This window comes from Myotis daubentonii, chromosome 6 (assembly GCF_963259705.1).
Source record: "Myotis daubentonii chromosome 6, mMyoDau2.1, whole genome shotgun sequence".
NCBI lineage: Eukaryota > Metazoa > Chordata > Mammalia > Chiroptera > Vespertilionidae > Myotis > Myotis daubentonii.
The window spans coordinates 40,648,371-40,663,285 of NC_081845.1; positions in this window are offsets into that span (position 1 = coordinate 40,648,371).

The following is a 14,915-nucleotide window of genomic DNA, read 5'->3' on the forward strand; positions in this document are numbered from 1 at the left end:
ATTTTAAAAATGGGACTGCCCTGGCTGGGTGGCTCAGTTGGTGGGAACGTCATTCCATACACCAAAAGGTTGTGGGTTCTATTCCTGCCCAGGGCACATACCTAGGTTGTAGATGAGTTTAGAGAGAAGAGACAGAATAAAGGTTAATAGTTGAAATCATCTGAATTCCTAACCAAAGAGAGGGAATGGAAAAAAAAAGAGGACCTTAGTAATTTGTTTAAAAACACACACACTTCAGCTCTGCTCCCAAGGCATTTAGCATATAGTCTCAGTTGAAGACCACAGATCTAGCCCAGCACCTCATTTTCCTGCTGAGAAACAGAGGGCCAAATAGGAAGCAGAAAGGGCATCTCTCCTGGTCGCCTTGATGTTTGGATCTTACAGACAGCTGTGAAACTGGCATGCCACCGACATGCCACTGTGCAGGCAGAGGGCAGAACCAGAATTCGGCTCTCTGGATTTCCAGCTGAGAGACTAGAGTTTTATATTGAATTCTTATATATTATTAAGCAAACACCTACTGGGCCTAAGGTACAGATAAGCTGAGAAAGGGGGAGGGAGGGGACCTGCCTATTGTAGAACCTTTTAAATGCTAAACTGGAGACAATTCGACTAACATTAAACCCCACCTAATTCAGTGCCAGACAGAGACCGGCCCCTTCAATGCCTTCTTCTCCACCTGAGGAGTTGAGAGGTGAGAAGGGAAGAGAAGGCAGCAGTCATACAATGACAAAACCTCATTTAATAGACACCTTATCTTTGGAAGAACTCTCTCACGTTGACTAAGAATAAACCAGGAAACCTTTTAACAAGAAGATAGTGTGAGATTCTGAAGCCATCAGCCCTGGCTTATCAGGTCTCCATCTACAGCCCATTGTTTCCTACAAGTACTCACCAGGGCAGCTGGAGCAGTGTTAATGTTCAATAGACATCTTCCCCATTAAGGTGCAGCCCTGGGGAGGGAAGGGCAACACTGCATTGCCCTAGAAGGGGGCCAATCACAGGGAAAGCCACAGCTCGGTGTGCTTTAGGCTGGCTTCCTAACAGCTCCTTTTTAAAAGAGCAGGCTAAATAAATAAAAATAGATAAAAAAATAATAATAGAAGACCAGGCACTGTCTTTAGGAGAGCTAATCCCACAGTGCATGTCCATTAGAGGTATTAGGAGGCAGGAGACAATAGACAATTAAAGCTGATAAATCCAAGCTACTTGTTGCTGTTCTAATTCCTCCTAATTGTAGGCCACTTGTGCCAGAGCTCCCGCATTCGGGGATGAAGCACGCTACTCTAATCTCCAAAATACCTGACCTACTTCCTACAGGATCTTTCCAGCATCCCTTTCTTCCCATCTGGACCCCCTTTCCTCGTCTACTTTTCCCTTCTTCCTCAGAGCTTGAGAGGAGGAGAAGAAGGGGTCTTGGCAGGGGGAGGGGTGGTGGAACAGAAGGCTGCGTCCACATCAATAACTCCGGGGGCCTTAGACAGTTTACTAATCATAACAGCTAATCATGCTCCTGGGCACACCAGTGACTACATTGCACTTTGCATTAAGCTCAACAAGTGGCAAGGGACACACTCAGCATCCAACTGTTAGATCATTGCTAGCTGCCAAATCTGCATGTGCTTCTGTGTGCCGAGTATATGCCTCAGTGATTCTATTTGTAGCTGTTGGCTCACTAATTATGCTGCCGCCACCAGCAACTCAGAGAGAAGCATTCATTTCACCCAGCACCTCCTCAACCCATATAATTCTATCTAAACAACAGAGCGTTAAATGCCAGTTTGGTGCCTGCCTACATGTGTAGGCTCTCCTTCCAGAATCAACCAAAGGAGCAAAACTATCTTTGCAATCCAATTTTGGCCCCAAGAATATTTTCTTTTATGCTAGGAAATCTTTATAAAGCCATCTCTTCCAAGCCTTCCCCACTTGGTAGTCTAAAGAGTGTGTCCTTAAAAAACACAGCTTCAGAATTAACAGTAATTCCAACCACCCACTAGAACAGCGGTTCTCAACCTGTGGGTCGAGACGCCTTTGAAGGTCGAACGACCCTTTCACAGGGGTCGCCTAAGACCATCGGAAAACACATATATAATTACATATTGTTTTTGTGATTAATCACTATGCTTTAATTATGTTCAATTTGTAACAATGAAATTGGGGGTCACCACAACATGAGGAGCTATATTAAGGGGTCGCGGCATTAGGAAGGTTGAGAACCACTGCACTAGAATGTGTTGTTGGTTGTTCAGGAAAGAAATCTTTGTATTTCAGATATACATACTGAAATATTTATGGATAAAATTATATGCTTTCTGGGATTTGCTGCAAAATCATCAGAGGTACCCCAGGTCTTGAGTTGGTTGTAATTGTTGAACTGGGCAATAGAGTGAGTTACACCATTCTCTTCAGTATTTTACAAAATATTTTATAATAAAAACATTTCAAAATAAAACTTTAAATTCCACTTGACCCACTCAAAGTTATTATGTTGTTTCACTCAAGTTTATCACCTTTCATTGGTATGAATGAACATCAAATAGAGAAGTGTTCGTATAAAATGAAGAAAGTGCCTGCCTCCTGAATTACCCCCATCAACAGAAACAGTCTCTGGGATTGCACTCATTTTGGGGACACGTTGTGTGTGTTTTTTCAGTGTTTGGCCAAACTAAGGCATTTTCAGTACCCTGCAGTGTCAAAAGTCTGATCACAACCACCAAATAGGTTCAATTTTGCCTCTCTGATAAAATTGAAAATTGTGTCTCATTTGATGCAATGTTATAGTGACTTTACCAGGAAATGACGGGGAGCTTGTCTGAAATGTATGTGCTTCAGGAGGTAAAGCTGCTCACAGCCATCTGAACCTGTACCTGAGTGGTGCACTCTTCTCCAGAGAGGGGGACTGGGAGCACAATATTGCACATGGCTCACTTTTTCTCTGCAGTAGTCTGAGCAAGTGCTGGCAGCACCCAGCAGGGGCTCCACTGATAAAGTGTGTCAAACTCAAACCATTTGTCAGCTCCAAAGAGTGGAGAACAAGCTGAAAGGTGGACTCAGGAAGTTAGTTTATCTGGTGCAACACATTTACTAGTATAAATACCAGTGGAAAAAAGTAAACACACTTCCCCAGCACGAAAGGACTAATCACAGGTGCCTCTCACCGCTAAACTCAATGTTCTCCCGAAGCTCTTCATTCGTCAGACAAATGACATCAATTCGTCTTGATGTCCTACCCAGAATATATTTAAACAAATCAAAGGTTTATTTCCTTATTGACCTCTATTTCATTGACAACTAGTTTACACTAATACAAAAAGGTCTGCCAGATTGAAGAAAAGCTTTCTCCAGCAATAATGTTCCTCCATTCCTTAGGAGGGAAGGTTTATCCAAAATACCATAATGAGCAAAATAACAGTGTGAAGTTATTTTTCAAATGGTTAAAGCATTTAACGTGCATTAAACTTGCATATTCATTCATGCGGTTTTGGACATTCTTTGAACATTTCAAATCTCAGAAGTCCCAACCAGCAAAGATGAGCACCAGTGTCAATATACAATACCAGGGTATTGAAGTACATGCTTTGCTAGGAAGTTGCCTGAAAATGGCAACAGTGCCAGGTATGACCACGGACACGTGGCTTTTGGTCCACACTGTGCCTCTGCACTTTTTTGGCTCGTGCTCTACCAATGAACCCATTACCCACAAGGCTGTGAGCAATCCCAGGCATCTTTGCAAACCCAGCACTCAGCACAGTGCCTGGTGTGTATTAGATGGTTGATTAATATGCTGAGGGAATGGATTAAAAATGGTTCTCAGGTCCCACCTGTGAGTGAGGCCTGGCAGTCAGCTCTGGAGTTACTTCGTCTTTTTCTTGAGAAAGTGTATACTGCTTCTCAGCCCTTGTTTATGGAACCGGAGAAAATGTTCCAGGGCCAAAAGCCACAGACATAAAAATGTGTATATGTATGGAAGAAGTGGGAACCTACCTCTGATAATAGCACTTGAAAACAGACCCACCCATTAAAAACAAATGGAACAGTTTTCCAAGCAAAAGTGATCTGCTTAGCTGTTGTGGGGCCTGCCGTGGTCGACACTTGCACAGGCGCCCATACATCCCAGCACTGGACCTCTTCCTGAATATCCCCTGACAGTCTTCGGGCCTTCCTCCCCTTCAGAGCCACTCCACCCAACAGTAATTAGGCTTAACAAGAGCAATTAACAAAACAAACTCCTTGCTGCTTAGTGGGCTGATAATTCTGATTGCAAGATTGTTTGAGGATGTGCAAAGCAGTTTAAAAGAAAGATAAATAAGTTATGCAACCACTTTGCATATAATCCATTTGTTTGTATATAGGAAACAGAGTTCCACATCTGGAATAATTCAGTCTAGAATTACCATACATTACAGCTACATTTTTACTAGCATTATGGTTTCCTCATATATTCATCAAGATGTAATGAATTTAATTTGAATTATTTTTTCTAGTGTTATAGAGTTTTAAATGATCCAGAGACAAATGTCTCATTTTTTCTACTAATAAAGTAATAGCTCTTATGTATTTTTTAAATGGAAGACTGATGTAAACATAACACCATCCAATTTCCTGAATGTCTTCTACATAAAATACTACCATTTCAAGTCTAATTTTTTCACCATCACTACTACTGAAAATTATTTTTCTGTACACAAAAAATGTAGCACAAGTCCAATGTTTTGCTTATTACTCAGTACTGGTGCCACATAAGTTTTCAAGCATATATTTGGAGTTTTATATCTCTGCTTTGATTTTACCTGCAGTGATTTTTACACTAACTCCCTTGACTTCTGGAATAAGAGCATGGTGATGAAGAAAAAGGTTGTTCTCTACAACTATACCTGAAAAGGAAGAGTCTACATTCAATGAAAAGTACCATTTTCTTTCCACTAGAAGTCCCAGCATTTGACAGCAATAAAATGCTCAGTGTGTAAAAACTGGGATAATCTTACAGGAAAACAAACACAATAGCCTTGAGGGCTGGGGAAGAGGCTTATTATATCCGAGGATATTTCATGGTTAACATAAGGCTATGTAAAGCTTGTTATCTCCTGGATTTCCCAAAAAGCTATGGTCGTTAAGTATTATGTCTTTATTCTGAATGACATACATCACTGGAAATAAAAACCCAATTGTCTCAAAATATACTGAAGTGGTGAAGAGCCAGAGCTGAAACTGTGGCTAGAATATTTATTGCTTTAGCTTCCAGAAATCTAAGTTTATAGGAAATGAATACTTCTGAAACTTGTTTGCTTCAGGAATGAAGGCATTTTTCACAGCAAACTGTCCTTGCTATAAAAATTTGGTTTTAGAGAAAATTTCTAAAAATGAGATTATTGATGTATTAAGGGATATTGATAATACAAATCAAGGCCTATTATGATGGTCATAAAATTAATATTTTTATCCCATTTGGTCAGTAGTCAATATAGTTGATGCTTTCTTATTCAATGCCATTGTGACCAACAGTTTTTTAGTTTCACAAACAGTTAAATCAGAGACTCACAAAAAATGAAAAATACGAAGCTTAAATATTATATCTGAAATGTACACAATATATCAATGAATGTCAATTTCCCGGTCTCTGAAACAGGGCCAAGGCTTCTGTTTGAGAACGAACTTCTTCTGCATCTACAATGTCTTTACTGCACAGACCCTCCCTTTCTGCCCAAATAACCTGTTTGCAAAATCCTTCTAGATTTCTATAATCCCCCCTTCCCCCCCAAATGTCATGCTTGTTTCACTCACACCTATTTCCGTTACAGGATTTTTCCAACTAGTACTTATTGAGTATTTTGAGTTTTAATGAAAAAAATATTTTCATATTTATGTGTCATTGGTTTACATAATATTTAATTAAATTACATAATTACAACTAGCATGATCAAGCTTGGGAGCAAATACAAACAACTCTTGGAAAACATACCAATCAGAAAATGCAGAGCAGAAATGCCACGGATATTAGTGAGGAGCCAGCTAGAGAGGCGTGGGGGTAAAAGCCAGGGTGTTATATGGAGCGCAAAGAGACTCTAAAGACAGACAGCAGCTTGGTGAAGCAGTTAGCTAAGAGCCCTTGTGGGTGAGCAGCCAATAACTAAGAGTGTAAAGAACTAAGAAGGAGCTGCTATTTAAAAATATTATTCCATTTTTTTCTTATTGTTCACATTTCTTCTGAACTATAAAAAAAGGATCCTTTATAATTAGTAAACTTGAAAGATTGACTCCATAAAAGTAACCATTCTGATGTGAAAGGCAAAAGGATATAATACAAAACTATAAAACCCAAGCTTAGTTAAGAGAGTATCAGACAAAAGTACGAACTTTTTTCTCATATGTAGAGTTACCTGAGGCTCATTCATTAAATTTAACAACAAATAGTTACTGGAAGAACTACAACCAGAAGCAAGATATTTCTTAAATTTCTATTAAGGAATTGAATCAATGGCAATGCTGACAAAGGAAATATGCAGTTAGAAGTTTTTGAAAACTTACCTTTAAAAATACATTACTCTTATTTTAATACATAAGTAATCAGTGCTCGTGGTAAATTCCTATAAATAATGAAGAAATGAATATTTCCTTTAAAAATCACAGCATGTTCATTGCATTTGGCTTCAGATGTCCTTGAGATCATCTGGTGTGCCCAGTTCACAGATCCTCAGCGAAAGGCTTTCTACCTGAGACGGTAAATGGATGCATTCTTCCCTGCCACTAGGTGAGCCACAAGAAAACCATCGTTAGCCATTTCGTATAGATTCTTGAGTCTATTCAAGTAGCATTTTAAAATGGAATTCCATAAATAGTGCCTTACAACCCATTTTTCCCACTTATTACCATGAACATCTTCCCATGTACGCATCATTGTTAATTGCTATAGAGTATTCCATAGTACATATGTCATATCATGCTTTATTTAACCAATGATCAAAAACACACCACTAACATGCCTTTAAACGATTGTGCAGAATTCTGTGAGCAATTGGCAAGTTGAGTCTGAAGTCCAGGAGTGTTCAGTCCATGCAAAGTTTCAATCCCAAGAAATCTTAACTTCTTCATTTCCTAGGGGAAGAAACTGACTCCCAGATGGAGGAAGTCATTTGCTTTTGGTCACCTGGTTAGGTTAGTAGTTATCGGCTCACAATATTTTATCTGCAATCTCCAAATCCAAAACACTCTGAAAATAGAAAGTTGTTTCACTTTTTATTGCCAATTACCAAAGGTCAACTCTCATCACTGAAATACTACACTGATCTTCCAATTGCTTTTTCCATCTCTAGTTCCCCTCCTTTGCAATGTTCATCACACCACTGCCACCAGAATTATCACTCTCAGTCAGAGCCCTCCCCAGGTCCTGTCTCCTCTCAAACCTTGCAGGCTCCCATAACTGCTGTCCAGAGATTGTCCTCTTTGCCTTAATCATTGTGAAGCTTCATACTGTTTCCTGCTGCAGGATCACTAATGTTTGAATAAGAACACCGCCCTGAGTGTATAGGCATCAATATAACCTCTCCAAAATCTGGAAATTCCAAATTCAAAGCCACAAATTCAAAGGCCTTGAGGGATGCAAACAAGGAAGTGGGACCTGCATTGGGGTCAATTCTAGAGCCACGTCTCCTTCCTCAGATGGTTACTGGACCCGTGATCCCCTGTATAGTGGCTGATTGTGGCCCCACAAATCTATTTGTTAAAATGAGTTACTAAGTTTTAGTTCTTTCTCTTCTCACACAATCCTAAAACTCACAAATATTTTTTAAACAGTGATAAGATATTGAGCCACATATTATCTGGGCAAACACAATAAATGAAAATAATAGCTCTCTAACATTGTTCAGCGGACTAGCAGGGACAGTCGTTAAATCATTTTTTAGATTGAATAAGTATCATATACTATGATATTCCATTGCCCTTAACATAGGCAATCAAAAGGAAATGGAGAGATACTGTGGGTTTAGGATGGTGTACATGCACAACACATTCATCATTGGGATTGCGGATGTCTACTCCTATTGGTTTCGTCATGGTGAAGGGAACAGCCAGCAGCCTGTTCTCTTGTTTCCAATACGCCCTTGTAGCATCGCTACTTCCTCTTCCCCGGCCCACGGGAGTGAAATCTACACACAGCATAGGCCGCATCTTCCCGGGAAGCTCAGAGGCCTGCTGGCATGAGGTCCCCTTCAAAGCATCCCCTGGAAGTCTGTGTGGGTGGGCAGTATTGAAACCATTCCCTTTCCAGGGAAGAGCTCGATCCGCCCACCATGTTTTCTGTTCTCATTACTCGAGGTTCAGGACATAAATGGTTAGGAGGTTGTTCCCCGGCTCCCCCATGCAGACTGCACGGCAGACAGGCAGGAGAAGCCACACGCACATCTGGGCAGAAGCGTCTGAATGGGGCACGCTGAAATCTGGTTACCTGGTCCTGAGTGTTATTCGAGCTGGGTTGCAGAGAAAAGCCTAACGGTGGGACTACTTAACTGTTGGGGGAAAAAAGAGGGAATTGTTCCTCTCTCTTTGCTTTCCCCCTTCTCTCTCTCCCTGAACAGGATCAATCTCAAACTCTGTACAAAAGAACAGGGGGAAAGTGAAATACCTTGGTCACCGGCAGGACACATGCAATTGCGGAAGGCACTCTAGTTCAGGGAAGACAAAGAAGGCCATGATTCCCAGGCTACCTCAATCATACCTGAACTCCTGCTTAAGATTTGCTATACACTACTCCCCAAGACATGCCTGCAGAATAATTTCCAGATCCGTTTGCTGCTGCCTTGCAGAATGTGAAGTTACTCCTCATTTCTCTCTTCTTTAGCTGTCCCCCCAAAATAGCTAAGGTGGGCTTTTCCTCATAGTAGGCAAAGAAGGTTGATATCTATGGCTTGGTGTGAACATAAATGCAAAAGCTCAGGCAAGGGCATCAGTGAATGGAACACATTGATAGGGCATAGAACAGGGGTGGGCAAACTTTTTGACTCGAGGGCCACAATGGGTTCTTAAACTGGACCGGAGGGCCGGAACAAAAGCATGGATGGAGTGTTTGTGTGAACTAATATAAATTCAAAGTAAACATCATTACATAAAAGGGTACGGTCTTTTATTTCAATAGTTTTATTCATTTCAAGCAGGCCGTAGTTTGCCCACGGCTGTCATAGAACTATGCCCCACAAGAATCTTCAGTGGTCATCTGCATATTCAAATGGCCTGGGGAGGTTTTTTTAAAAATATATTTTACTGATTTTTTTACAGAGAGGAAGGGAGAGGGACAGAGAGTCAGAAACATCGATGAGAGAGAATCATCGATCAGCTACCTCTGCACATCCCGCACTGGGGATGTGCCCGCAACAAAGGTACATGCCCCTGACCGGAATCGAACCCGGGACCCTTCAGTCCGCAGGCCGAAACTCTATCCACTGAGCCAAACCGGTCAGGGCGGCCTGGGGAGTTTTAAACTGTCCTGAAGCTCAAGTCTCACCCACACAAGTTGAATCAGAATGCTGGTGTAGGAGCGGGCACCACTGCAATCTATTATTTTCATTTATTGCTTTGCCCAGATAATATGTGGTAACCAACTACTTTACTAAATCGGATGCCCACCTCGTAGGTTATATCTGAACTTAAAATACTGTCTTCCTTAATTCTCCCGTGGCAAAGAAAATGTAGTGTGACTATGGAACGTGCCTGAGAAAGCATCTGACTGTATGGCTTGGGCAGATCACCAAGTAATAGACAATCTGCCTCTGACATTAGCAAAGAACTGGGCAAGGAGGCCAGGGCCTCACTTAGGCTAAGGTGGGTCTGTGGGCACAGTTTTTGGCCCTAATTCCAATTATGGGGAAGAATGTACTATAGATAGAAAGGAAACCAGGACCAAGAGTGTGGATGGTAAATACCGATGCAATACCTGAGAGTGGAAAATCAACCTAGAATTCTACGTTCTACTGAAAGTGGGTCAGCATACTAGTAGTCAACTTTGTGTGTTTTTGTTGGCCATTATATTACTACTCTTTTCAAACTGGATTCTGATCATTCTCTGAATGAGAACATCAATCAATACATTAAGATGCATTCTTAATGTAGATGGTTCTAACCTGTCATTACAAATCATGATTGGTCAAAGAAACAGTCTGGAAGATTGTCTTAAGAAAAAATATTTGACAGTAGCGAAAGTTACTGTTTGGAGTATGGCAGGATGCCTAGCACACAGTCAGAGCCCAATATGTTTGTCAAATGAACAAATGATAGAAGCACTATGCCACTGGGCAATGTTTCAAATATCAGTAATGCCACCAATATTTACATAGAGAAAAATATAAAAAGATGAAAATTCTTGGAATTTTAAGTTAAATGTAAATGTCCAGATATTTACAGACCATACTTTGTTAGTATAACTTTTCTGGGAAGAAATTTAGCAATATGTACCAAGAGCCTTAAAGGTCCATAACCTTTGTTTAATACTATGGGAATATCTTGACAAAATAATTTGAGCAAAATTACATAAACATATTAATTGCAATGTTATGCACAATTATGACAAAATGGAAATAGCTTGAATAGTGAAATTGACAGATATTGCTAAATAGATTGTGATATGGCCATGTGACATGAGTATGTGATATGAGAGAAGGCTCACAATATATCACTGGATGAAAATAGCCAATGCTATGATATGATTCCATTTATATTCCTTTTAGAATTACTAAAATGTCCTATCTCTCATGTAAAAGAAAAACATCTAAAACAATAGAAGGGGATATCTGAATGCTGATTCCCAATTCTATTCCTCTGATTCAGTGGTTCTCAACCTTCTGGCCCTTTAAATACAGTTCCTCATGTTGTGACCCAACCATAAAATTATTTTTGTTCCTACTTCATAACTGTAAGGTTGCTACTGTTATGAATCGTAATGTAAATATTACGATATGCAGGATGGTCTTAGGCAACCCCTGTGAAAGGGCCGTTCGACCGCCAAAGGGGTCGCGACCCACAGGTTGAGAACCGCTGCTCTAATTAGTCTTAATAAAGTCAGCAGTTTTGTCATAAATTACAATTAATTATAATCCCGATCTGACACACACCGCTGGTCCATATGTTGGGCCTCTTAGTGGACCAAATGTAACAGCCTTTGAAAATTGATTTAGCTAAAAATCATGCAACAGACACAAAATGACAGCCACCTAGGAAATCTGAAAATATAATCATTAAAAACAAATTGAGGGGGAGGTGGTGGGAAGAAAGAGGGAAGAATTGCATTCAATCTACTTTCTACTTCCTGTAAGCATAAGTTAATCCAATCACAGCCCTTGAATACCTTAGGGAAATTTTTTAAGGTAAAAAAACATACACAGGGTGTTGGGAGCCAATTCCTATTTTCCCAATTCTCCTCACGCAGGCAACCCTTTCCACTGAGTGTAGCACACAAGAGTGCATTTTTTTATCCAGCAGAAATATTTAGCTTGGCTGTCAGCCAGGGAATGCTGGAAGAACGGACTGAATTAGGGGATTTACCTTCCACGTGTTTGGCACGTGTCACTCAGAGTATCTGAGAAGCTCCTCTCCCTTTCCCATGGCACCCGAGCAGTGGAGAGGGCTGCCAACTAAGGCAAAGGGATGTCACCTCCTACTGTAGTAAGGTACCACATGATCTAATTCTGCAAACGGGGCATTTTGCTCAGGTTCCAATTTTCTTTCTTTCCACACCTGATCCAGCTATCGAAGGTCATTCTAGGCAACTATAACTGTAGGAAGAAAAAGCCCATATTATTTCCCCTAAATTCTGAAGATGCTCTGCGCCCCACCCCCCCAACTCCACTTTGGATTTGCATCCATCTATAAGCAATTTTTTGATAACCTTGATTTTTAAAAAATTCAGCATCATAAGGCAGTTTTAGCATCTTCATTTATGCACCATGAAGAACTATTTTTAAAAACATTTTAAAAATAGACATATAATCAAAGTCACTGGATTTGGTCAAAGCTATATATATTTTAAGTTTTTTAATTAGTTAGACCCTGTGCTAAGCTACTAACCATGTAGTAGATTCTAGATGCCAGAAGAGAATCCTTTATTTTATGAGACCTAAGTGACCTGCCAAAAGTGTGTGTGGGAGGGGGATGGGGGGGGGGGATGGCGGTGGAGCTGGTGCCAGATCTAAAGTCTTTACCTCCCCACCCCATGTGCTTTCTGCAAGGCCGTGACTCCAGCCCATCGGGCGCTGAGATTGGTGAGCAAGGAAAGTCACAGCTGAGGAAGGTTCTGTCCATGCTGACAGCAATGGCCAACGGTAGGGCGACATATCACAGCCTCCTAAAGAAATTGCCTATTTTCCTCAGAAAACAAATTAGAGAAGATAATGTTACATCTTCGTGCAGGGAAAGAAAATGCCTGTCTGTCTTCTTTGCAGGGGGTGATATGAGGCTGTTACTGGACCTAGAGTTGGAACGGTTGCCCCCAGGCTGCACTGTTTTCAGACAAGGATGGCCATCTCTTGGCCCCAGACACCAGCTCAGTACAGACTGTTTAATAACAACACTCAATTGTATGACTGTGGGTGAGAGAGGCAAGCTTTAATCAGGCTGTAGTGAGTGCATGAGTTGAAGTGGGAGAGGTTTCTATAAACGCCACATTTAAATGTAGATGAATGCTTTATGAGATTCAATGTGAAAGGACGGAGAATATGCAGACTGCACACATATGGAAGGCTACACAAGAAGCTGAAAACAGTTGTTACCCCTGGGCGTGTGTGTAGTTTTTATTGTATACCTTCAGCATTTTTTGAATTTTGAACCATGTGAATACACTTATTTACCCATGTAAAACGAATTAAATATAATTTAGATAAATGACATATAAATTGCTTTAAATTTCTAAAAATAATGTTGCTGAAGATGTGATAGGTAAAGCTTGATTTAGGGCAATTTGATAAACTTATCATATATTATTTTATTTTGGCAAAATATGTATAACAAAATTTTCCATTTTCATTATTTTTAAGAATGAAATTCAGTGGCATTAATTACATTTACACTGTTATACAGCCATCACCACTATTTCCAAAACATTTCTATCACTGGAAACAGAAATTCTGTTCCTATTAAACAATATCTCCTCATTCTTTAGCTCCCCTCCACAGCCCAGGCCTCTGGTAACCTCTATTCTACTTTCTGTCTCTATGAATTTGCTTATTCTAGGTCCTTCATAAAAATGAAAACATATAGTATTAGTCCTTCTGTGTCTAGCTTATTTCACTTACCGTATGTTTCCAGGGTTCAGAACTTCATTCTTTTCCATTGCTAACTAATATTCCACTGTATTGCTATCACATTTTGTTTATCCATCTGTGTATACCATTTTGTTTATTCATCTGTTGATAGACACCTGTGTTGTTTCCATCTTTGGGCTATTGTTTATAATGCTGCTGTGAACATTGGTATACAGATATCTGAGTCCTGGCCCTGGCTGGGTAGCTCAGTTGGTTAGAGTATCATCCTGATACACCAAGGTTGGGGGTTTGATCCCCAGTCAGGGCACATACAAGAATCAACCAATGAAGTATAACTAAGTGGAAATAACAACTCTCTCTCTTTCTCTCTTTCCCCTGACTTCCCCCTCAAAAAACCAATTAAAAACAAAAACAAATATCTGAGCCCATGTTTTCAATTCTTTTGAAACAACTAGGAATATAATTGCAGTGTCATATGGAAATTCTCTTTTAGCTTTTTGAGGAAGCAAACTCACATACATTTTAAATCCATAGCTTACTTTACTATAATGATTTGGGGTAGAAATGTATGTAAATACAAAGAAAAAGATTAGAAATACATACATAAAATATTAATTATACCTAGGTGGTAAAAATACTATTCATTTTCTCCTTTTCTGAATTTTTTCCAAATCTTTAAGAATGAATATTAGTTACTTTTATAATGAGAAAAAGTTAAAAATTAGATAAGGGAGGAGCAGTAGAACGCTAATTCTAGGATCCAACAGGCTTTGAGGGAGAAGCACAAAGCAGAAAATTCTCCTTCTCAAAACCGTCTACTTGATTAAAATTATCTAAAAATCTTTATTAAAATCTGGTAATCATCCTTGATGATAAAGTTCTAAGACCGACTTCACCAGGCGCCCCCCAATCCCCCGCCCCAGCTCCCTCCTGCCTTTTGCTATGGTCAGCTAGCTCTGCCTACCAGTGTGATGAATTAAATGTATGACAGATATGACAGGTGAGGGGTGCATGGAGGGGCTTAACCAGCAGGGATAAGATAAAGCCCCCATTTAAGAACAAAGCCCCCACTAAAGCTTGCCCATTAATGACCGTGAACAGAATCTCTTCATTTGTCCCCTTTGCAAGGAGCAGGCGGAAACCATAGACAATGTGTGGTTAGGCAGGGTGGCTGTTTCTCCAAGGGCCTCTCAACCAACTAATTAAAAATTCCTGATTTTTTGCTAAACATGTCTCTATGAGTGAGGATGCTTTTCAATGTTATATTATTACAATAGACTTAAACTTACAGCTGGACTAAGTGGAATTACTGTATATAAACCATAATATCTCTCTGCAGGGATCCAGCTAAGCCCTAGAGAGACAAGTCCAGGGGGGCAAATCCAAGGAATTTCGGAAGTCAATCCATTAGGATTACCAACGGCCCATGATTTTGGAAGTCACAGGCTCAATCTATAGGAGCAATGAGGTCTCAATCTCCTTTTATCCTAACCTCTTATCTAACGGCCTGTTGACCCAGTTTTTATTTAAAACAAACTCATAAGCTACAAATGACATGATAATCATTTGGTACAATATTGACATGACATTAGTGGGCAGGCAGCCTAGTCGAATATGAACTTTTGTGCTGTACTTAAAAACATACTTTTAAAAAACGATTTGTACAGCAAA